Consider the following 22,708-nt stretch of genomic DNA (forward strand, 5'->3'; position numbering starts at 1 on the left):
AGTTCCTGCATGTGCCTCATAATATCTTCACGTTCTGTGCCTAGACCAGTAAACAATTGAGCTTACCAGGGAGATGGTTGCATGGTATATTGGTGTTGTAAAAATTATTACATGGGAATTTGAATGTTTTTGAGACACAGTCTCTATCACCTAGGCTGGAGTATAGTGATGCAATCAGAGCTCAGTGCAACCTCGACCTCCCAGCTCAGCCTCCTGAATAGCTGAGACTACAGGTGCATGCTGTCACACCCAATTAATCTTGTTTTTGTTTGTCTGTCTGTTTGTTTTTTGTAGAAATGGAGTTTCACTATGTTGCCCAGGCTGGTCTTAAACCCCTGAGCTTGAGCCAAGTGGTCTCAAGGCCTCACTGACCAGGACCTTACTGACAAGTCTTCACTGTCAAGGCCTCACTAACCAGGAGCTCACTGACAAGGCCTCACTGACCAGGAGCTTTCTGACAAGGCCTCACTGTCAACGCCTCACCAGGATCTCACTGACTAGACCTCAATGTCAAGGCCTCACTGACCAGGTCCTTATTGACAAGGCTTCATCGTCAAGGCCTCACTGACCAGGTCCTTACTGACAAGGCTTCACTGTCAAGGCCTCACTGACCAGGTCCTTATTGACAAGGCCTCAGCGTCAAGACCTCACTAACCAGGTTCTTATGGACAAGGCCGCATTTTCAAGGCCTCACTGGCCAGGAACTCACTGAGAAGACCTCACGGTCAAGGCCTCACTGACAAGGCCTCACTGACCAGGTCTTTACTGACAAGCCCTCACTGTCAACGCCTCACTATCAACGCCTCACTGACCAGGTATTTAATGACAAGGCCTCACTGGCAAGACCTCACTGACCAGGAGCTTACTTAGCAGGCAACACTGTCTAGGCCTCACTGAGCAGGACCTCACTGACAAGGCCTCGCTATCAAGGCGTCACTGACCAGGAGCTTACTTACAAGGCCTCACTCTGATTGCTTCACTGACCAGGACCTCACTGACAAGGCCTCAGGGTCAAGGCATCACTGACCAGGAGCTTACTGACAAGGCCTCTCTGTCAAGGCCTCACTGACCAGGTCTTTACTGACAAGGCCTCACTGTGAACGCCTCAGTGACCAGGAAATAACTGACAAGGCCTCACTGAGCAGGTCTTTATTGACAAGGCCTCACTGTCAAGGCTTCACAAACCATGTCCTTACTGACAAGGCCTCATTGTCAAGGCCTCACTGACGAGGAACTCACTGAGAAGGCCTCACTGTCAAGGCCTCACTGACCAGGTCTTTACTGACAAGGCCTCACTGTGAACGCCTCAGTGACCAGGAAATAACTGACAAGGCCTCACTGAGCAGGTCTTTATTGACAAGGCCTCACTGTCAAGGCTTCACAAACCATGTCCTTACTGACAAGGCCTCATTGTCAAGGCCTCACTGACGAGGAACTCACTGAGAAGGCCTCACTGTCAAGGCCTCACTGACCAGGACCTCACTGACAAAACCTCACTGTCAAGGCCTCACTGACCAGGTCTTTACTGACAAGGCCTCACTGTCAAACCTTCACTGACAAGGTCCTTACTGACAAGGCCTCACTGTGAACGCCTCAGTGACCAGGAAATAACTGACAAGGCCTCACTGATCAGGACCTCACTGATCAGGACCTCACTGACCAGGAGCTTACTGACAAGGCCTCACTGTCAAGGCCTAACTGACCAGGAGCCTACTGACAAGACCATACTATCAAGGCCTCAATGAGCAGGACCTCAGTGACAAGGCTTCACTGTCAAGGTCTTACTGACCAAGACCTAACAGACAAGGCCTCACCGTCAAGGCTTCACGGACCAGGAACTTACTGAAAAGGCCTCACTGTCAAGGTCTCATTGAGCAGGAGATAACTGACAATTCATCACTGTGAAGCCGTCACTGATCAGGTATTTACTGACAAGGCTTCACTGTCAAGTCCTGACTGACCAGGAGCTTACTGTCAAGGCCTCACTGACCAGGAACTCACGGACAAGGCCTCACTGTCAAGGACTCACTGACCAGGGTATTACTGACAAGTCCTCACTGTCAAGGCCTCACTGAACAAGTGATTACTGACAAGGCTTCACGGTCAAGGCCTCACTGACCAGGAGCTTAGTGACAAGACCTAACTCTGATGGACTCACTGACCAGGTCCTCACTGACAAGGCCTCATGGTCAAGGCCTTACTGAATAGGAGCTTAGTGACAAGGCCTCACTGTCAAGGCCTCATTGACCAGGAGCTCACTGACAAGGCCTCTCTGTCAAGGTCTCACTGACCAGGACCTCACTGACAGGTCCCAACTGTCAAGGCCTCACTGACAAGGAGCTTACCGAAAAGGGCTCACTATCAAGGCCTCACTGACCAGGTCCTTACTGACAAGGCCTCACTGTCAAGGTCTCACTCACCAGGAGCTTACTGACAAATCCTCACTATCACAACCTCACTGACAAGGCCTCACTATCAAGGCCCTACTGATCAGGAGCTTACTGACATAGGCCTCCCTGTCAAGGCCTCACTGAACAGGAGGTTACTGAAAAGGTCTCACTATCAAGGCCTCACTGACCAGGTCCTTACTGATAAGGCCTCACTGTCAAGGCCCCACTCACCAGGTCCTTATTGACAAGGCCTCACTGTCAAGGCCTCACTGAACAGGTGATTACTGACAAGGCTTCACTGTCAAGGCCTCACTCACCAGGAGCTTACTGACAAATCCTCACTATCACAACCTCACTGACCAGGACTTCACTGACAAGGCCTCACTGTCAAGGCCTCACTCACCAGGAACTTACTGACAGGGCCTCATTTTCAAGGTCTCACTGAACAGGAGCTTACCTACAAGGCCTCACTCTCAAGGCCTCACTGCCAAGGCCCCACTTACCAGGTGCTTACTGACAAGGCCACACTGTCAAGGTGTCACTGACCAGGATCTCAGTGACAAGACCTCACTGACCAAGACATCACTGACAAGGCCTCACGGTCAAGGCCTCACTGACCACGTCCTTACTGTCAAGGCTTCACTCTCAAGGCGTCACTGACCAGGAGCTTACTGACAAGGCCTCACTGACAAGGGCTCACTGTCAAGGCCTCACTTACCAGGACCTCACTGACAAGACCTCACTGACCAGGAGCTTACTGACAAGATCTCACTGCCCAGACCTCATTGAGCAGGACCTCACTGACATGGCCTCACTATCAAGGCGTCACTGACCAGGAGCTTATTGACAAGGCCTAACTCTGATGGCCTCACTGACCAGGACCTCACTGACAGGGCCTCAAGGTCAAGGCCTCACTGATCAGGAGCTTACTGACAAGGCCTCACTGTCTAGGCCTCACTCACCAGGAGCTTACTGACAAGGCCTCACTATCACAACCTCACTGACCAGGACTTCACTGACAAGGCCTCACTGTCAAGGCCTCACTCACCAGGAGCTTACTGACAGGGCCTCACTGTCAAGGCCTCACTGAACAGGAGCTTACTGACAAGACCTCACTCTCCAGGCCTCACTGACCAGGTCCTTACTGATAAGGCGTCACTGACCACATCCTTACTGACAATGACTCACTGTCAAGGCCTCATTGACCAGGTCCTTACTGACAAGACCTCACTGTCAAGGCCTCACTGAGCAGGATTTCAGTGACAAGACCTCACTGTCAAGGCCTCATTGACCAGGACTTCACTGACAAGGCCTCGCTGTCAAGGCCTCACTAATAAGGACCTTAGTGTCAAGTCCTCACTCACCAGGAAATTACTGACAGGGCCTCACTGTCAAGGCCTCACTAACCAGGAGCTTACTGACAAGGCCTTGGTGACCAGGTCCTTATTGACAAGGCCTCACTGACAAGGCCTCACTGACCAGGTCCTTGCTGCCAAGGCCTCACTGATCAGGTTCTACTGATCAGGACCCCATTGTCTGGCCCCAGAGATGAAACCTCACTGACCAGCCTCCAGGGAATAGACTGTCAGTGTCCAAGCCCCTATTAACCAGGCCTGAGGTGACTAGACTCCTCTGACCGGGACCCTAGTGAGTAGGCTCCCCTGAACAGGCACCCACTGCTCAGATCCCCACTGACCAGGTCACCCCATAGACCAATGCTACAAAAGCCATCACTGACCAAATCCTCTCTGACCAGGCCCCCACTGATTAGGTTCCACTGACCAGGCTGCCCTGACCAGGGCCCCACTGGCAAGGGCCTCACTGATGAGGACATGCCCTACTGACTAGGTCCCATGTGACCAGGCCTCCACTGAATAGCACCCCTTGACCAGGTCAGCAGAGCCCCAGCCCATGCTGACAAGGCCACCACTAAGTCCCAGCTGACCAGGTCTCCACTGACCAATTCCAACAGTCCAGGTTCGCACTGACCAGACACCAAACATTTGTCTGACACTAGGTCCCCATTCACCAAGACCTGCACTATTAGATCCCTCTAATGAGACCCTCTCTAAGCAGACCCCTGCTGACCACGCCCCCACTAAGGCCTCACTGACCAAGTCTCAACTGATTAGGTCCACTGAGCAGGCCCACACTGATCAGGCCCCTCCTAACCATACCAGAAGGTCAAGTGGCAATGAAATGTTTCATATGGCAGGAGTAAGGAGCAAGACAGAGGAAAGAGGTGTGACATCGTGTTATACAACCAGATCACATGAGAACTCACTATCAGGAGATCAGCATCAAGGAGATTAACCATTGGTGAAGGATTCTCCACCCACACCAATGCCCACTGTCTCCAGGCAGAAGCCGCCTGTAGAGCCAGAGCCTCTTAGGAAACTTCCACTGTGGCAGTGCAGAAAGAAACTATGGGCTTTGAGCCCCCACTCAGGAGGCCACCATCCTCCAGACCTCAGATTCATAAGCCTACGAACAGCTCACATCCTCAGTATAGAAATGCTACAGGCACTCAACACCAGCCCAGCCCATGAGAGTAGACATGGGGGCTAAAGCCTGCAAAGCCACAGGTGTACTGCTCTGGTAGAGGTTTTCCATGAGCCTCTGCGCCTCTGCAGCAGGTTACTCCCCCTTCCTACTATCCCCCCACCCTCCCACCACCCTACTGACAACCTACTCCTCCCCACCCTACCACTTTTTTTCCTTCCATCCCCAACCCCCTCCCGTCCAAGATTAAATCACCTCCCCCAAGCCCAACTTCAACATTAAGGATTACAATTCCACATGAGTTATATGGGGACACACAGCCAACCCATATTATTCTGATCCTGATACCCCAGAACCTCATGTCCTTACAGAGCAAAGCACAATTATGGCTTTTCAAACATTTCCAAAAATCTTAACTCATTACAAATGTAAAAATTTCAAAGTCTCATCTGAGACAAGGCTACAGTCCCTTCTACCAATGAGTCCCTGAATTTAAAAGGGATTTCTTTTCTTTCAAGGTACAGTGATGGTACAGGCATTGGGTAAGTCTTCTCAATCCAAAGGGAAGAAATTCCCCAGAAAAAAATAACACAAATTCAAGTCCAAAACCCAGCAGGACAGTATTCACTCTATCTTTAAGCTCCATAATCATCAAGAGAACTATCATGCAGACAGCATTAAGGAAATAGTGCTTAATCATTCATGAAGAATCCAACCCCCACCTCATCTTTCACCCTCACCCACAAAATCAATCCCATTCTCCCCACACCCCTACCTCTAACACCCACTCTTCCCCATGATTAAATCACCTCTCGCCAGGCCCCACCTTAAACATTCCCCATTCAATTCCATGAGAGTATTGGTAGGGACACAGTATCAAATCATATTATTCTGACCCGGGTCCCCCAAATCTCATATCCTGGTCACACTGCAAAATATGACGTCTTCTCTATAGTCCCCCAAAGTCTTAATTCATTCCAGCATTTACTCAAATGTCCAAAGCCCAAAGTCTCATCTGAGACAAGGCTGCCAGAGAAATACAAAACAAATTAACCACTTCCAAGGTACAAGATTGTACAGGCATTGGGTAAGCATTCCCAGTGAAAAGGAAAAAAAAAAAAAACTGCCAGAAAGAAGCAAAAAACACAGATGAAACTTATAAACCCCATGCAAGTCAAAAACCCAGCAGGCCAGTCATTGAAATCTATGGCTCCCAAATCATCCTTTCTGCATCTACATCCCACATCTAGAGCACAGGGGTGGATGGCTGGGCTCCCAAGGCCTTGGGCAGCTCAGTGTCTGTGGCTGTGCAGGGTCTTTCCCAGACAGTTGCCCTCATGGGCTGGGCTGGTGTTGAGTGCCTGTGTCTTTTCCACACTGGGGGTGCAAGCAGTTGGTGGGTCTCTGAATCTGAGGTCTGGAAAACGGTGCATTCCTGTGTGGGGGCTCCAACCTTATATGTTCCTTCTGTACTGCCCTAGTAAAGGATTCCCATGAGGCTCTGCTTCTTGGAAAAGCTTCTGCCTGGACACCCAGGTTTTCCCATGCATACTCTGGAGTCTAGACAAAGGCTCCCAAGCCTCTAGTTTTGTGCTTTGTATACCTACCGGCTTAACACTATGTGGAAGCCACTAAGGCTTGAAGCTTGCACCCCCGAAGAAGTGACCCAAGCTGTACCCGTGCATCTTTCAGTCATGGCTGGAGCTGGAGCTACAGAGATGCAAACAGCAAGGTCCCGAGGAGGGACGCAGCAGCTTAACCAGTGTACTGACCCAGGAAACCATTCTTTGGTCCTAGGACTCAGGGCTGTGACAGCAAGCTCTGCTGCGGTCTGGGAAATGGTGCAAGAAAATTCGAAGGTCTGCAAAGGTCTCTGAAATGCCTTCAAGGTCTTTTTAATATTGTCTTAGCTATTAGCACTGGGCTCCATTTTATGCAAATTTCTGAAGCCTTCTTGAATTTTCCCACTGAAAATCAGCTTTTCTTTTTGACCACTTGGCCAGGCTGCAAATGGTCCAGATTTTAAGCTCTACTTCTCATTTAAGTATAAATTTTAAATTCAGGTCATTTATTCGGTCACACAGAAGACCACAGGCTGTTCGATACAGACAAGACACCACTTGAGCTTTGCTGCCTAGAAGTTCATTCCACCAAATACACCCTAAATCATCACCCTCAAGTTCAAAGTTTCACAGGTCTCCAGGGCACAGGCACCATCCTGCCAAGTTCTTTGCTAAGGCAAAACGAAAGTAACCTTGGCTCCTGTTTCCAGTAAATTGCTCATTTTCATCTGAGACCTAACCCTGGCTTTCACTGTCCATCCTTCAGTCACCCCTTTAATTGTAACAAGTCTCTATGGTCACCCTTTTAATTATAACTAACACATTTCTATAATAGTGCAAACTTTCCCTCATCTTTCTGCCTTCTTCCAAGCCCTGCAAACTGCAACTTCTGGTCATTACCCACTTCTGAACCTGCTTCTACATTTTCAGCTATTGTTGTGGCAGCCTGACAATGTGGTAAAAAAAAAAAAGTCCATTTTCAGGGGGAAAATTCAAATTCAAGAAGCCTTCAGATATTTGCATATAAAAGAAGCCAAATGCTAACAGTAAAAAAAAAAAAAAAGGAAAAACATTTTCAGGGCATTTCATAGCTCTACTCTTAGATTATAAATTTTCTGTGATATTATTTTTAAAAGAGGTTTAATTGGCTCATGGTTCTGCAGGCTGTAAAGGGAGCATAGTGGCTTCTCCTCCTGGGAGGATTCAGGAAGCCGCCTAACCATACCAAAAGGCCAAGCAACAATGAGATGTTCCATGTGGCAGGAGTAGGAGGAAGGCAGGAAAGAGGTGCCATACCCTGTTATACAACCAGATCTCATGAGAACTCACTATCAGGAGATCAGCATCAAGATTAACCATTGGTGAAGATCCGGCCATACCACTGCTCACTGTTTCCAGGCAGAAGCCTCCTGTAGAGGCAGAACATCTTGGAGCACCTCTACTAGAGCAGTACAGAAGGAAAATATGGGCTTAGAGTCCCCACACAGGAGGCCACCATCCTCCAGACCCCAGATTTATAGACCCACCAACAGCTTGCACTCTGAGTGTGGAAAAGCTACAGGCACTCAACCCCAGTCCAGCCCATGAGAGCAGCCATGGGGGCTAAAGCCTGCAAAGTCACAGGTGCACTGCCCTAGACTTTCCATGAGCCTCTGCCTCTGTCGCAGACTACTCCCACTCCCTGCTACACCACCATCTCACCACCCTACCAACGACCTACTCCTCACCCGACCCACCCCTTTTCCTTCTACCTCCACCCCGCTCCCATCCATGATTAAATCACCTCCAGCCAGGCCCCATGTCCAACAAGGATTACAATTCACATGAGTTTTGGTAAAGAAACACAGCCAAGTGAACCCGGGAGGCGGAGCTTGCAGTGAGCTGAGATCGGGCCACTGCACTCCAGCCTGGGCGGCAGAGCGAGACTCCGTCTCAAAAAAAAAAAAAAAAAAAAAAAAAAAAAAAAAAGAGAATGGTGATGACTTTTGGCCGGGCGCGGTGGCTCAAGCCTGTAATCCCAGCACTTTGGGAGGCCGAGACGGGCGGATCACGAGGTCAGGAGATCGAGACCATCCTGGCTAACACGGTGAAACCCCGTCTCTACTAAAAATACAAGAAAATTAGCCGGGCGAGGTGGCGGGCGCCTGTAGTCCCAGCTACTCGGGAGGCTGAGGCAGGAGAATGGCGTGAACCCGGGAGGCGGAGCTTGCAGTGAGCCGAGATCGCGCCACTGCACTCCAGCCTGGGGCACAGAGCAAGACTCCGTCTCAAAAAAAAAAAAAAAAAAAAAAAAAAACACAGCCAAGTCATATTATTCTGACACTGATTCCCTGCACTCTCATATCCTTCTCATAGAGCAAAATATATTCATGCTTTTTCAAAAGTTTCCAAAAGTCTTAACTCATTCCAACATTAACTCAAATGCAAAATATTCAACACCTCATCTGAGACAAGTCTACAGTACCTTTTGCCTACGAGTCCCTGAATTTAAAAGGATGCTCTTTTCTTTCAAGGTGCAATAATGGTACAGGCATTGGGTAAGTTTTCTCAATCCAAAGGGAAGTAATTTCCCAGGAAAATAACACAAATAGGATGACAGGCCCAGTGCAAGTCCAAAACCCAGGAGGCCAGTATCCATTCAAACTCACAGCTCCAAAACCGTGAAGGCAACTCACTATCAAAAGGACAGCAAGGAGATAGTGTTTAATCATTTGTCAAGGATCCACTCCCCGCCCCCAATTTTCACCCCTCACTCCACTATAATTCCCCCATTCTCCTGACCCCCAACCTTCCAACCCCCACTCTCCACCATGATTAAATCACCTTCCACCAGCCCCGTCTTTAACATTCTGATTACAATTCCACATGAGTTTTGATAGGGACACAGAGCTAAATTTTATTTTCTGTCCCTGGTTCCCCAAATCTCACGTCCTTCTCACATTGCAAAATACAATGATGCTTTCCCTACAGTCCCCTAAAATCTTATATCGTTCCAGTATTTATACAAACATTCAAAGCTTAAAGTCTCATCTGACACAAGGCTACAGTCCCTTAGGCCCATGTGCCTCTGAAATATAAAGCAAATTAACTACTTCCAAGGTACAATGCTTGTACAGACATTGAGTTAAGCATTCCCAGCCAAAAGGAAGACATCTTTTGAAAAAAACAAAACACAGGACTTACTGGAACCATGAAACTCCAAACCCAGAAGGCCAGTCATTCAATCCTACAGCTCCAAAATCACCCTTTTTGAAACCTTGTCCCACATCCAGGTCACAAGGATGTGAGGGCTGGGTTCCCAAGGCCTTGGGCAGCTCTGTGCCTGTGGCTTTGCACGGTTTGTGCCCCACGGCTGCCCTCATGGGCTGGGGTGGTGTTGAGTGCCTGTGACGATACAAGTTGTTGGGGGAGGTCCATGAATCTGGGGTCTGCATGATGGTGGCCTCCAGTGTGGGGGCTCCAACTCCATATTTTCTTTCTGCATTGCCCTAGTAGAGGTTTCATATAAGGCTCTGCCTTTTGGGGATGCTTTTGCCTGGACACCCAGGCATTTCCATACATCTTTCAAAATCTATAGAGGGGCTCCCAAGCTGCTAGTCTCATGCTCCACCCACCAGTGGCTTAACACTATGAGGAAGCCACCAAGGCTTCTAGCCTGCACCCTCTGAAGCAGTGATCCAAACTGTACCTGTGCATCTTTCAGCCACGGCTGGAGCTAGAGATGGAGCTGCAGGGATGCAGGCAGTAGGGCCCTGAAGGCTGCACATAGATGAGCGTGCGGGGGTGGGGGGGAGGTCATGGAGCTGGCCAAAGAAACCATTCTTCTCTCCTAGGCTCCAGGGCCTGTGACAGCAAGGGCTGCTGCAAAGGTCTCTGAAATGTCTTCAAGGCCTTTTCCCTATTGTCTTGGCTATTAGCACTGGGCTCCTTTTCATGCAAATTTCTGAAGCCTTCCTCAATGTTCCCTCTGAAAATAAGCTTTTCTTTTGACCACTTGGCCAGGCTGCAAATTTTCCAAACTTTTGAGTTCTGTTTCTCATTTAATATAACAGTTGGGACTTATTTAATGTCTCATTCAGAGGTCATTTCCTCCATCACATTTAAGAACACAGGCCGTTCGATGCAGGCAGGACACCTCTTGAGCTTTGCTGCCTAGAAGTTCATTCCGCCAGACACTCAGTAAATCGTCACCGTCAAGTTCAAAGTTCACAGATCTCTAGGGCAGGGTCACTGAGCAGCCATGTTCTTTGCTACAGCAAATCAAAAGTAACGTTTGCTCCTGTTCCCAGTCAGTTCCTCATTTTCACCTGAGACCTTCTAAGTCTGATCTTTACTGTCCATTTTCCTGTCAGCCTTCTGATCACAAGTATTGGACAGTTACTTACAACAATCCAAACTTTCCCTCATCTTGTCTTCGAAACCCTCCAAACTCTCCCAACCTCTGTCTTCTACTCCCTTTGAACTAGCTCTCTTTGCCACAGCCTGGCAATGTGGTAAAAGAAGACAAGTCCATTTTCAGGGGGAAAATTCAAGAAGGCTTCAGATACTTGAATGAAAAGAAGCTGAGTGTTGACTCCCAAGACAATAGGGAAAAGGCCTTGAAGACATTTAATAGATCTACTTTGCAGTACTAACTTTCTCTACGATTATAAAAAAAAGAGGTTTAATTGGCTCATGATTCTGCAGGCTGTAAGGAAGTATAGTGGCTTCTGCATCTGAGAGGACTCAGAAAGCCTCCCAATCATACCAGAATGTCAAGAGGCAATGACACGATTCGTGTGGCAGGAGTAGGAGCAAGACAGAGAGAGGAAAGAAGTAGCATGCCCTATTATACAACCAGCTCTCATGAGAACTCACTATCACTAGGGCAGCATCATGAAGATGGTGCTTAAACATTGCTGAAGGATCCATGACCCACAACCCACCCCCAACTCCCACTGTTTCCAGACAGAAGCCTCCTGCAGAGGTAGAGCCTCTTGGAAAACCTCTACTACGGAAGTGTGGAAGGAATCTATGGGCTTGGAGCCCCCACACAGATGGCCACCAACAGTTCACACCCTCAGTGTGGAAAAGCTACAGGCCCTCAACACCAGACCACCCCATGAGAACAGCTGAAGGGGCGAAAGTCTGCAAAGCCACAGGTGCACTGCCCTAGTAGAAGTTTTCCATGAGCCTCTCACTCTGCAGCAGGCTACTTCCCATTTCCTACTACCCCCCACCCTCCCACCATTCTACTGCCAGCCTACTCCTCCCCACCCTAACCAACCCTTTTCTTCCACCTCCAACCCCCCCCATACATTATTAAATCACCTCCGCAAGGCCCCACCTTCAACATTCAGAATAATAATTCCACATGGAATTTTATAGGGACACACAGCCAAACAATATTATTCTGTTCTTGATAACCCCAGAATCTCATGACCTTATCACACAGTAAAATACAATCATGCCTTCTCAAAAGTTTCCAACGGTCTTGACTCATTCCAAATGTAAAAACTTCAAAGTCTTATCGGAGACAAGGCTGCTGTCCCTTCTGCCTGAGTCCCTGAATTGAAAAGGGATTTCTTTTCTTTCAAGGTACAGTGATAGTACACGCATTGTGTAAGCTTTATCCATCCAAAGGGAAGAAATTTCCAAGAATAACACAAATGGTTCCACAGGCCCAATGCATGTCCAAAACCCAGCAGGACAGTATTCACTCCATCCTTAAGCTCCAAAATCATCAAGAGAACTCACTATCATGTGGAAAGCATTAAGGAGATAGCATTTAAACATTTGTGAAGAATCCACCCCCCACCTCATCTTTCACCCTCACCCACAAAACAATCTCTCCCATTCTCCCCACACCCCTACATCCAACACTCATTCTTCTCCATGATTAAATCGCCTTCCACCAGGTCCCACCTTTAACATTCCCCATTACAATTACACATGAGTAATGGTAGGGACACAGAGCCAAATCATATTACTCTGGCCCTGGCTCCCCAAATCTCATATCCATGTCACACTGCAAAATACAATGATGACCTCTCTACTGTCCCCCGGTGACTTAACTCATTCCAACATTTACTGAAATGTCCAAGGACTTACAGATCCCCTGAAGTCTAAAACGCAGCAGGCCAGTCACTGAATCCTACAGATCCAATCACCTTTTCTGAATCACATCTCTCAACTAGAGCACAGGGGTGTGATGGCTGGGCTCCCAAGGCCTTGGGCGGCTCTGCGCTTGTGGCTTTGCAGGGTCTATCCCCCACAGCCGTCCTCATGGGCTGGGCTGGTGTTGAGTGCCTGTACCTTTTCCACAATGAGGGTGCAAGCAGTTGGTGGGTCTATGAATCTGGGGTCTGGAGAATGGTGCCTCCATGTTTAGAGGTTCCAACCCTATATATTCCTTCTGTGCTGCCCTAGTAGAGGTTTCCCATGAGGCTCTGCCTGTTGGAAAAGCTTCTGCCTGAACACCCAGGTTTTCCCATACATACTCTGGAGTCTAGACAAAGGCTCCCAATCCTCTAGTTTTGTGCTCTGTGCACCTCCTGGGTTAACACTATGTGGAATCCACCAAGGCTTGAAGCAGAGACCCAAGCTGTACCTGTGTATCTTTCAGCCATGGCTGGAGCTGGAGCTGCAGGGATGCAGGCAGCAGGGTCCTGAGGCTGCTCATAGAGGGGGGTCATGGAACTGGCCCAGGAAACCATTCTTCTCTCCCAGGCCCCAGGGCCTGTGACAGCAAGGGCTGCTGCAAAGGTCTCTGAAATAGCTTCAAGGCCTTTTCCTGATTGTCTTGGCTCCTTTTCATGCAAGTTTCTGAAGCCTTCCTAAATTTTCCCAATGAAAATCAGCTTTTCTTTTTGACTACTTGGAAAGACTGCAAATCTTCCAAACTTTTGAGTTCTGTTTCTCATTTAATATAAGAGTTGAGATTCATTTAATATAAGACCCATCCAGAGGTCATTTCCTCGGTCACACAGGAGGGCACAGGCTCTCTGATGCAGACAGGACATCTCTTGAGTTTTGCTGCCCAAAAGTTCATTCCACCAGATATGCACTAAGACATCACCCTCAATTTCAAACTTTCACAGATCTCCAGGGAAGGGTCACCATGCAGCTTTGCTACAGCAAAACAAAAGTAACCATGGCTCCTGTTCCCACTAAGCTCCTCATTTTCATCTGAGACCTTCTAAGTCTGATCTTTACTATTTTCCTGTCAGCTTTCTGATCACAAGTATTGAACAATTCTTTACAAAGATCCAAATGTTCCCTCATCTTCCTGTCATCGAAACCCTCCAAACTCTCCCGACCTCTGTCTGCTCCCCCCTTCTGAACCTCTTTCTACATTATCAGCTCTCTTTGTCGCAGCCTGGCAATGTGGCAAAGGAAGGCAAGCCCATGTTCAGGAGGAAAATACAGAAAGGCTTCAGATACTTGAATGAAAAGAAGCTGAGTGCTGACTCCCAAGACAATAGGGAAAAGCACTTAAAGACATTTCATACATCCACTTCACAGTGCTAATTTTCTCTATGATCAGAAAGAAAAGGAGTTTAATTGGTTAATGATTCTGCAGGCTGTAAAGAAGGGGCTTCTGCATCTGAGAGGACTCGGGAAGCCTCCCAATCATATCGGAATGTCAAGGGGCAACGGAATGTTTTATATGCCACAAGTAGGAGCAAGACAGAGAGAGGAAAAAGGTGTCATGCTCTTACTCAACCCGATCTCATGAGAACTCACTATCACAAGGACAGCATCATGAAGATGGTGTTTAAACATTGGTGAAATATCTGCCCCACACCCCCAACTCCCACTGTTTCCAGGCAGAAGCCTCCTGTAGATGCAGAGCCTCTTGGAAAACCCCTATTACAGAAATGCAGAAAGAAAATATGGGCTTGGAGCCCCCACGCAGGTCACCACCAACCTCCAGGCCCCAGATTCATAGACGCACCAACAGCTCCCACCCTCAGTGTGGAAAACCTACAAAGCACTCAATACCAGCCCAGCCCAGCCCACGAGAACAGCTGAGGGGCTAAACTCTCCAAAGCCAAAGGTGCTACAATTCCACATGAGTTTCATAGGGACACACAGGCAATCTATATTATTCTGACACTGATATCCCAGAATCTCCTGTCCTTATCACAGAGCAAAATATAATCATGACTTTTCAAAAGCTTGCAAAAAGTCTTAACTCATTCCAAATGTAAAAAATTCAAAGTCTCATCTGAGAAAAGGCTACAGTCTCTTCTGCCTATGAGTCCCTGAATTTAAAATGGAGTTCTTTTCTTTCAAGGTACAATGATGGTATGGCCATTGTGTAAACTTTCTCAATCAAAGGGAAAAAATTACAAGAAAAATAACACAAACGGGCCCACAGGCCCAACACAAGTCCAAAACCCAGCAGGAGAGTATTACTCCATCTCACAGCTCCAAAATCATCAAGAGAACTCACTATCATGCGGACAGCATTAAGGAGACAGTGTTTAACTATTCGTGAAGAATCTGCTCCCACACCCTCATCTTTCACCCTCACCCACAAAATAATCTCCCCCATTCTCCCCACACCCCTACCTCCAACACCCACTCTTCTTCTCCATGATTAAATCACCTTCCACCAGGCCCCACCTTTAACATTCCCCACTACAACTCCATGTGAGTTTGGTAGGGATGTAGAGCCAAATCATAGTATTCTGACCCTGGCCCCCCATATCTCATGCTGTTCTCACACTGCAAAATACAATGATGCCTTCTCCAGTTTCCCAATGCCTTAACTCATTCCAGCATTTACTCAAATTTCCGAAGCCCAAGGTCTCTTCTGAGAAAAGGCTGCTGTCCCTTCTGCCCCTGAGCCTCTGAAATACAAAACAAATTAACCATTTCCAAGGCACAATGATTGTACAGGCATTGGGTAAGCATTCCCAGGCAAAAGGAAGAAATTTGCCAGAAAGAAGCAAAAAACACAGATGGGACTTACAGACCCCATGCAAGTCAAAAACCCAGCAGGCCAGTCAATGAAGCCTACAGCTCAAATCTTTTTTTGTTGTTGTTGTTAAATCCAGATTCCACATCCAGAGCACAAGGGTGTGAAGCCTTGGGCAGCTCTGCACCTGTGGCTTTGCAGGGTGTATCCCCCACAATTTCCCTCATGGGCTGGGCGGTGTTGAGTACCTGTATCTTTCCCACAGGGAGGGTGCAAGCTGTTACTCTATGAATCAGGCATTTACAGAATGGTGCTTCCCTGTGTGGGGGGTTCCAACCCTATATGTTCCTTCTGTACTGCCGTAGTAGAGGATTCCCATGAGGCTCTGCCTCTTGGAAAGGTTTTGATCTGGACACCCAGGTTTTTCCATACATATTCTGGAGTCTAGACAAAGAATCCTCAGCCTCTAGTTTTGTGCTGTGTGCACCTGGTGGCTTAACACTATGTGAAAGCCACCAAGGCTTGCAACTTGCATCCTCTGAAACAGTGACCCAAGCTGTACCTGTGCATCTTTCAGCCATGGCTGGAGCTGGAGCTGAAGCTGCAGGGATGCAGACAGCAGGGTCCTGAGGATGGACACAGCAGCGGGGGCCATGGGACAGGAGAAGAAAACCAATCTTATCTCCCAGGCCTCAGGGCCTGTGACAGCAAGGGTGACTGCAAAAGTCTCTGAAATGCCTTCAAGGCTTTTTTAACATTATATTGGCTAGTAGCACTGAACTCCATTTTATGCAAATTTCTGAAGCCTTCTTGAAATTTCCCAGTGATAATCAGATTTCCTTTTTGACCACTTGGCCAGGCTGCCATTTTCCAAACTTTTAAGCTCTCATTCTCATTTAAATATAACTTTCACCTTGAGGTCATTTCTTTGGTCACATGTAAGACCACAGGCTGTTCCACACAGACAGGACACCTCTTGAGCTTTGCTGCCTAAAAGTTCATTCCACGTTCAAAGTTTCACAGGTCTCTGCATTAGGGGCATCATACAGCGACATTCTCTACTAAGGCAAAAGAAAAGCGACCTCGGATCCTGGTCCCAGTAAGCTCCTCATGTTCATGTGAGATCTTCTAAGCCTGGCCATCACTGTCCATCCTTCTGTCACCTTTTTAATTATAACTATTTAACAAGTCTCTACACTGGTCCAAACTTTTCCTCATCTTCCTGTCTTCTTCGAAGACCTCCAAACTCTCCAACCGCTGGAAGTTACACACTTCTCAACCTGTTTCTACATTTTCAGCTACATTTGTTGCAGGCTGGCAATGTGGTAAAAGAAGACAAGTCCATTTCGGGAGAAAAATTCATGCAGGCTTCAGATATTTGCCTGAAAACAAGCTGAGTGCTGACTGCCAAGACAAAAGGGGATAGGCTTTGAAGGCATTTCATAACTCCATAGAACTGATTTTCTGTATAATCAGAAAGTAAAGAGGTTGAACTGGCTCATGGTTCTGCAAGCTTTAAATAAATCATAGAGGCTTCTGCTTTTGGGAGGACTCAGGAAGCCTCCCAATCATACCAGAAGACCAAGCAGCAATGGTATAATTTATATGGCAGAAGTAGAAACAAGACAGAGAGAGGAAAAAGATGCCACACTCTCTTACACAACCAGATTTCCTGAGAACTCCTTGTCACAAGGTCAGCATCAGAAGATGTTGCTTAACCATTGGTGAAAGATCTGCCCCCTACCACCCCCACTCCTCACTGTTTCCAAGCAGAAGCCTGAGGCAGAGGCAGAGTCTCTTGAAAACCTCTACTCGGACAGTGCAAAAAAAAATATGGGCTTGGAGGCCCCACACAGGAGGTTACCATCCTCCAGACACACAATTCACAGACCGACCAACAGCTTGCACTCTCAGTGTGGAAAAGCTACAGGCACTCAACACCAGCCCAACCATGAAAGCAGTCATGGGGGATAAGGCCTGCAAAGTCACAAGTGCACTGCCCTAGTAGAGGTTTTTCCATGAGGCTCTGCCTCTGCAGCAGACTACTCCCCCTTTCTACTGCCCACCACCCTCTCACCAACCTACTGCCAGCCTACTCCTCTGATCCTACCCACTTGTTTTTCCTTCCACCCTTACCAACCTCCCGTTTATGATTAAATCGCCTCCCACCAGGTCCCACCTCCAACATTCAGGAACACAATTCCCCATGAGTTTTTGTAGGGAAACACAGCCAAACCATATTCTGACCCTGATACTCCCACATTTCATGTCCTTCTCACAGAGAAAAACACAAACGTCTTTTCAAAAGTTTCCAAAAGTTTTAACTCATTCCAGTAGTAACTCAAATGTAGTAAGTTCAAGTCTCATCCAAGACAAGGCTGCAATCCCTTCTGCCTATGAGTCCCTGAATATATAAAAGGGAGTTCTTTTCTTTCAAGTTACAGTGATGGTGCAGGCACAGGCACTGGGTAAGCTTTCTCAACCCAAAGGGAAGATTTTCCCAGAAAAATAACACAACTGGGACACAGGCCCAATGCGAGTCCAAAACCCACCAGGACAGCAATCATTTTTCATGAGAACTCACTATCACGCAGACTGCATTAAGGAGATACTGTTTAATCATCTGTGAAGGATCTGCCACCAATCCCCACGTTCCACCCCCACCTGCGCCGTGAAACCCCATTCTCCCACCCTCCCACTTCCAACCTCCATTGTCCACCATGATTAAATCACCTTCTACCGAGCCCCACATTTATCATTTCCCATTACAATTCCACAAGAGTTTTGGTAGGCAGGCAGAGCCAAATCATAGTATTCTCCCCTTCGTCCCCCAATTTCATGTCCTCCTCATACTGCAAAATACAATGATGCATTCTCTACAGTCCCTCAATGGATTAACTCATTCCAGCATTTACTGAAATGTCAAAAGCCCAAAGTCTCTTCTGAGATAAGGCTGCCATCCCTGCTGCCCCTGAGTCTCTGAAATACAACGCAAGTTAACTCATTCCAAGGGATAATGATTGTGCAGGCATTGGATACGCATTCCAAGCCAAAAGGAAGAAATTTGCCAGAAAGCAGCACAAAACACGGATGGGACTCACAGATCCCATGCAAGTCAAAAACCCAGCAGGCCACTCATTCCATCCTACAGCTCCAAATCATCTTTTGGGAATCTATGTCCACATCCGGAGCACAGGGTGGTGTGATAGCTGGGATCCCAAGGCCTTGGGGAGCTCTGCACCTGTGGCATTGCAGAATCTTTCCCCTGCAGCTGCCCTCATGGGTTGGGCTGGTGTTGAGTACTTGTACTTTTTCAACACTAAGGGTGCAAGCAGTGGGTGGGTCTATGAATCTGGGGCCTGGAAAGGCTGCCTCCCTGAATGGGTATGGGGACTCCAACCCTGTACTCTCCTCTGCACTGCCCGAGTAGAGGTTTCCCACGAGGCTCTGCCTCTTGGAAAAGCTTCTGACTGGACACCCAGGCTTTCTGATACATCCTCTGGAGTCTAGACGAAGGCTCCGAAGCCTCTAGTCTTGTGCTCTATGCACCTGCTGGCTTAACGTTATGGGGAAGCCACCAAGGCTTGGAGCTTGTACCCCTGAAGCAGTGACACAAGCTGTACCTATGCATGTGTCAGGCATGACTGGAGCTGGAGCTGCAGGGATAAAGGCAGTAGTGTCCTGAGGCTACACACAGCAGTGGGGCCATGGGGCTGGCCCAGGAAACCATTCTTTTCTCCTAAGCTCCAGGGCCAATGACAGTAAGGGCTGCTACAAAGGTCTCTGAAATGCCTTCAAGGCCTTTTTACCCATTGTCTTGAATTACTAGCACTGGTCTCCTTTTCATGCAAATAGTGAAGCCTTCTGGATCTTCCCCCTGAAAACCAGCTTTTCCTTTGGACCACTTGTCCAGGTTGCAAATTTTCCAAAGGTTTAAGCTCTGCTTCTCATTTCAATATGAGTTCCAACTTAGGGTCATTTCTTTGACCACACATAAGAACATAGGGTTTTCGACGTAGGCTCCAGCTTTGCTGCTCAGAAGTTCATTCCACCAGACACAAAACCCTCAAGTTCAAAGTTTCACAGATCTCCAGGGCAGGGTCACAGCGTAGCCGATTACTTTGCTAAGGCAAGACAAAAAACCTTGGCTCCGGTTCCCAGTAAGTTCCTCATTTTCATCTGAGACCTTCTAAGCCTGGCCTTCACTGTCCATCCTTCTGTCAGCCTTTTAATCACAACCATTTAACAAGTCTCTGCAATGGTACAAACTTTCCCTCATCTTCCTGTCTTCTTCCAAGCTCTCCAAACTCTCTAACCTCTGGCCATTACCCAATTCAGAACTTGCTTCTACATTATCAGGTATCTTTGTCACAGCCTGGCAACTGGTAAAAGAAAAAAGTCCATTATGAGCGGGGAACATCAAGAAGGCCTCCAAAAAAGCCCAGTGCTAATAGTCAAGAGATTGTGGGAAAGGCCTAGAAGACATTTCATAGCTTCACTTTGCAGCATTAACTTTCTGTACGTACATAAAGAAAAGAGGTTTAAATGACTCTCAGTTCTTCAGGCTGTAAAGAAAGCATAGTGGTTTCTGCCTCTAGAAGGACTCAGGAAGTCTCCCAATCATACCAGAAGGCCAAGCGGCAATGAAATGTTTCATATGGCAGGAGTAGAAGCAAGATAGAGGAAAGAGGTGCCATATCCTGTTACACAACTAGATCTCATCAGAGCTCTATCAGGAGATCAGCATCAAGAAGATGGTGCTTAACTATTGGTGAAGGATCCTCCCACCACCCTGTATCCACCCCCCACTGTTTCCAAGCAGAAGCCTGAGGCAGGGGCAGAGCCTCTTGGAAAATCTCTACTAGGGCAGTGCAGAAGGAAAATATAGACTTGGAGCCCCCATGTAGGATACCACCATCCACCAGACCCCAGAGTCATAGACCCAGCATCAGCTGAAACCATCAGTATAGAGAAGCTACAGGCACTCAACACCAGCCCAGCCCATGAGAGCAGCCATGGGGGCTAAAGCCTGCAAAGCCACGGGTACACTGCCCTAGTAGAGGTTTTCCATGACCCTCTGCCTCTGCAGCAGGCTGCTCCCCTCCTACTACCCACCACTCTATAACCAGCCTACTCCTTCCCACCTCTGTTTACTTCTGACCCCACCCCTCTCCCATCCATGAATAAATCACCTCCCCTGAGGCACCACCTGCAACATTTGGGATTACAATTGCACATGAATTTAGGTAGGGACACACAGCTAAACCATATTATTCTGACCCTGATCCCCCGAATATCATATCCTTCTCACCGAGTAAAATACAATTATGCCTTTTCAAAAGCTGCCAAGTCTTCAGTCATTTCAGTATTAACTCCAGTGTAAAGGTTCAACATCTCACCTGAGAAAAGGCTACAGTTCCTTTTGCCTATGAGTCCCTGAATTTAAAAGGGAATTCTTTTCTTTCAAGCCACAATGATGGTCCAGGCATTGGGTAAGTTTTCTCAATCCAAAGGGTAGAAGTTTGCCGGGAAAATAACACAAATGGGATCACAGGCCCAGTGCAAGTCCAAAACCTGGGAGATCAGTATCCATTCAATATTACAGCTCCAAAACCATCAGGAGAACTCATCATCATGAGGAAACATTAAGGAGATGGTGTTTAACCATTTGTGAGGGATCCTCTCCCAATGCCCAGTTTTCACCCCTCAACCCCACTATAATCCCCCCATTCTCCCCAATCCCCACCTTCCAACACCCACTGCCCTCCTTGATTAAATTACCTTCCACCCAGCCCCAATTTTAACATTTCTGATTACAATTCCACATGAGTTTCTGTAGGGACACACAGCCAAATTTTATTATTCTGTCCCTGCCTCCCAAAATCTCATGTCCTTCTCACTTTGCAAAATACAATGATGCCTTATCTACCGTTTCCCCAAGCTACTATCCTTTTTTACAGCCTGCAGAACCATGAGACAATTAAACCCCTTTTTGTTATGGTCATAGAGAAAATTAGTACCGGGAAGTGAAGCTATGAAAAGCCTTCATTGATTTTCCCCATCATCTTGACTAACGCCCTCAAGATCTTAAGTCAGTCCCACATTTACTCAAATGTCTGAAGCCCAAAATCTCACCTGAGACAAATCTGCAGTTCCTTCTGCCCCTGAGCCTGTGAAATAAAAGCAAGTTAACTACTTCCAAGATACGATGATTATCCAAGCATTGAATAAGAGTTCCCACCCAAAAGGAAGATATTTGCCAGAGAGAACAAAACACAAATGGAACTTACAAGTCCCATGAAAGTCCAAAACCCAGCAGGCCAGTTATTCAAACCCATGGCTCCGAAGTCATCCTTTTTTAATCCTTGTACTGGTGTGAGGGCTGGGCTCCCAAGGCCTTGGGCAGCTCGGCACCTGTGGCTTTGCAGTGTTCAGCCCCACAGGCTGCCCTCATGGGCTGTGCTGGTGTTGAGTGCCTGTAGCTTTTACCCACAGAGGGTACAAAGCTCTTGGTGGGTCTATGCATCTGGGGTCTGCATGATGGTGGCCTCCAGTGTGGAGGCTCCAACCACGTATTTTCCCTCTGCAATGCCTTAGAGGTTTCCATGAGGCTCTGCCTTTTTGGCAGTCTTCTGTCTGGACACCCAGGCTTTTTTTTTTTTTTTTTTTGAGGCGGAGTCTCGCTCTGTCGCCCAGGCTGGAGTGCAGTGGTGCGATCTTGGCTCACTGCAAGCTCCGCCTCCCGGGTTCCCGCCATTCTCAGGCGCCGCCACCACGCCTGGTTAATTTTTTTGTATTTTTAGTAGAGACGGGGTTTCATTGTGTTAGCCAGGATGGTCTCGATCTCCTGACCTCGTGATCCGCCCGTCTCAGCCTCCCAAAGTGCTGGGATTACAGGCTTGAGCCACCGCGCCCGGCCCGCCCAGGCATTTTCATACATCTTCTGAAATCTATACGGAGGCTCCCAAGCCTCTGGACTCCCAAGCCCAAGACTCCTAAGTGGTCTGTGAACCCGCTGGCTTAACATTATGTGGAAGCCATGAAGGTTTATAGCTTGCATCCTCTGAAGCAGTGAACCAATCTGTACCTGTGCATCTTTCAGTCAAGGTTGGAGCAGGAGCCAGGCTGCCAGGATGCAGGCAGCAGTGTCCTGAGGCTGCACTCAGCAGTGGGGCCATGGGGCTGGCCCAGGAAACCATTCTTTCTCCTAGGTCCCAGGGCCTCTGACAGCAAGGGCTACTGCAAACATCTGTGAAATGCTTCCAAGACTTTTTCCCCATTGTCTTGGCTACTGGCCCTGGGCTCCATTTTATGCAAATTTCTGGAGCCTTCATGAATTTTCCCCTTGA

The 22,708-nt window shown here is 47.9% G+C and overlaps 2 long non-coding RNA genes across 8 annotated transcripts; both read left to right on the forward strand.

The window, feature by feature from the left end:
- The first annotated feature begins 478 nt into the window (after positions 1–478).
- Positions 479–3,824, forward strand: LOC126950548 (uncharacterized). 7 transcript variants are annotated; one of them, XR_007724213.1, is made up of 5 exons: positions 479–529; positions 573–615; positions 2,252–2,409; positions 2,511–2,667; positions 3,471–3,824. It is a non-coding gene; the product is annotated as an uncharacterized LOC126950548 (long non-coding RNA). The 7 variants fall into 7 exon arrangements; XR_007724207.1 differs by adding an exon at positions 1,232–1,274 and having other exon boundaries at positions 485–758; positions 2,338–2,409; positions 2,582–2,667; XR_007724208.1 differs by having other exon boundaries at positions 485–615; positions 2,252–2,280; positions 2,324–2,409.
- A 1,817-nt stretch (positions 3,825–5,641) lies between these two features.
- On the forward strand, positions 5,642–15,375 carry LOC126950551 (uncharacterized). Its single transcript, XR_007724215.1, has 2 exons — positions 5,642–5,956; positions 15,324–15,375. It is a non-coding gene; the product is annotated as an uncharacterized LOC126950551 (long non-coding RNA).
- Positions 15,376–22,708: the final 7,333 nt, after the last annotated feature.

The sequence above is a fragment of the Macaca thibetana genome, chromosome 3, assembly GCF_024542745.1.
Source record: "Macaca thibetana thibetana isolate TM-01 chromosome 3, ASM2454274v1, whole genome shotgun sequence".
NCBI classification, from domain to species: Eukaryota; Metazoa; Chordata; class Mammalia; order Primates; family Cercopithecidae; genus Macaca; species Macaca thibetana.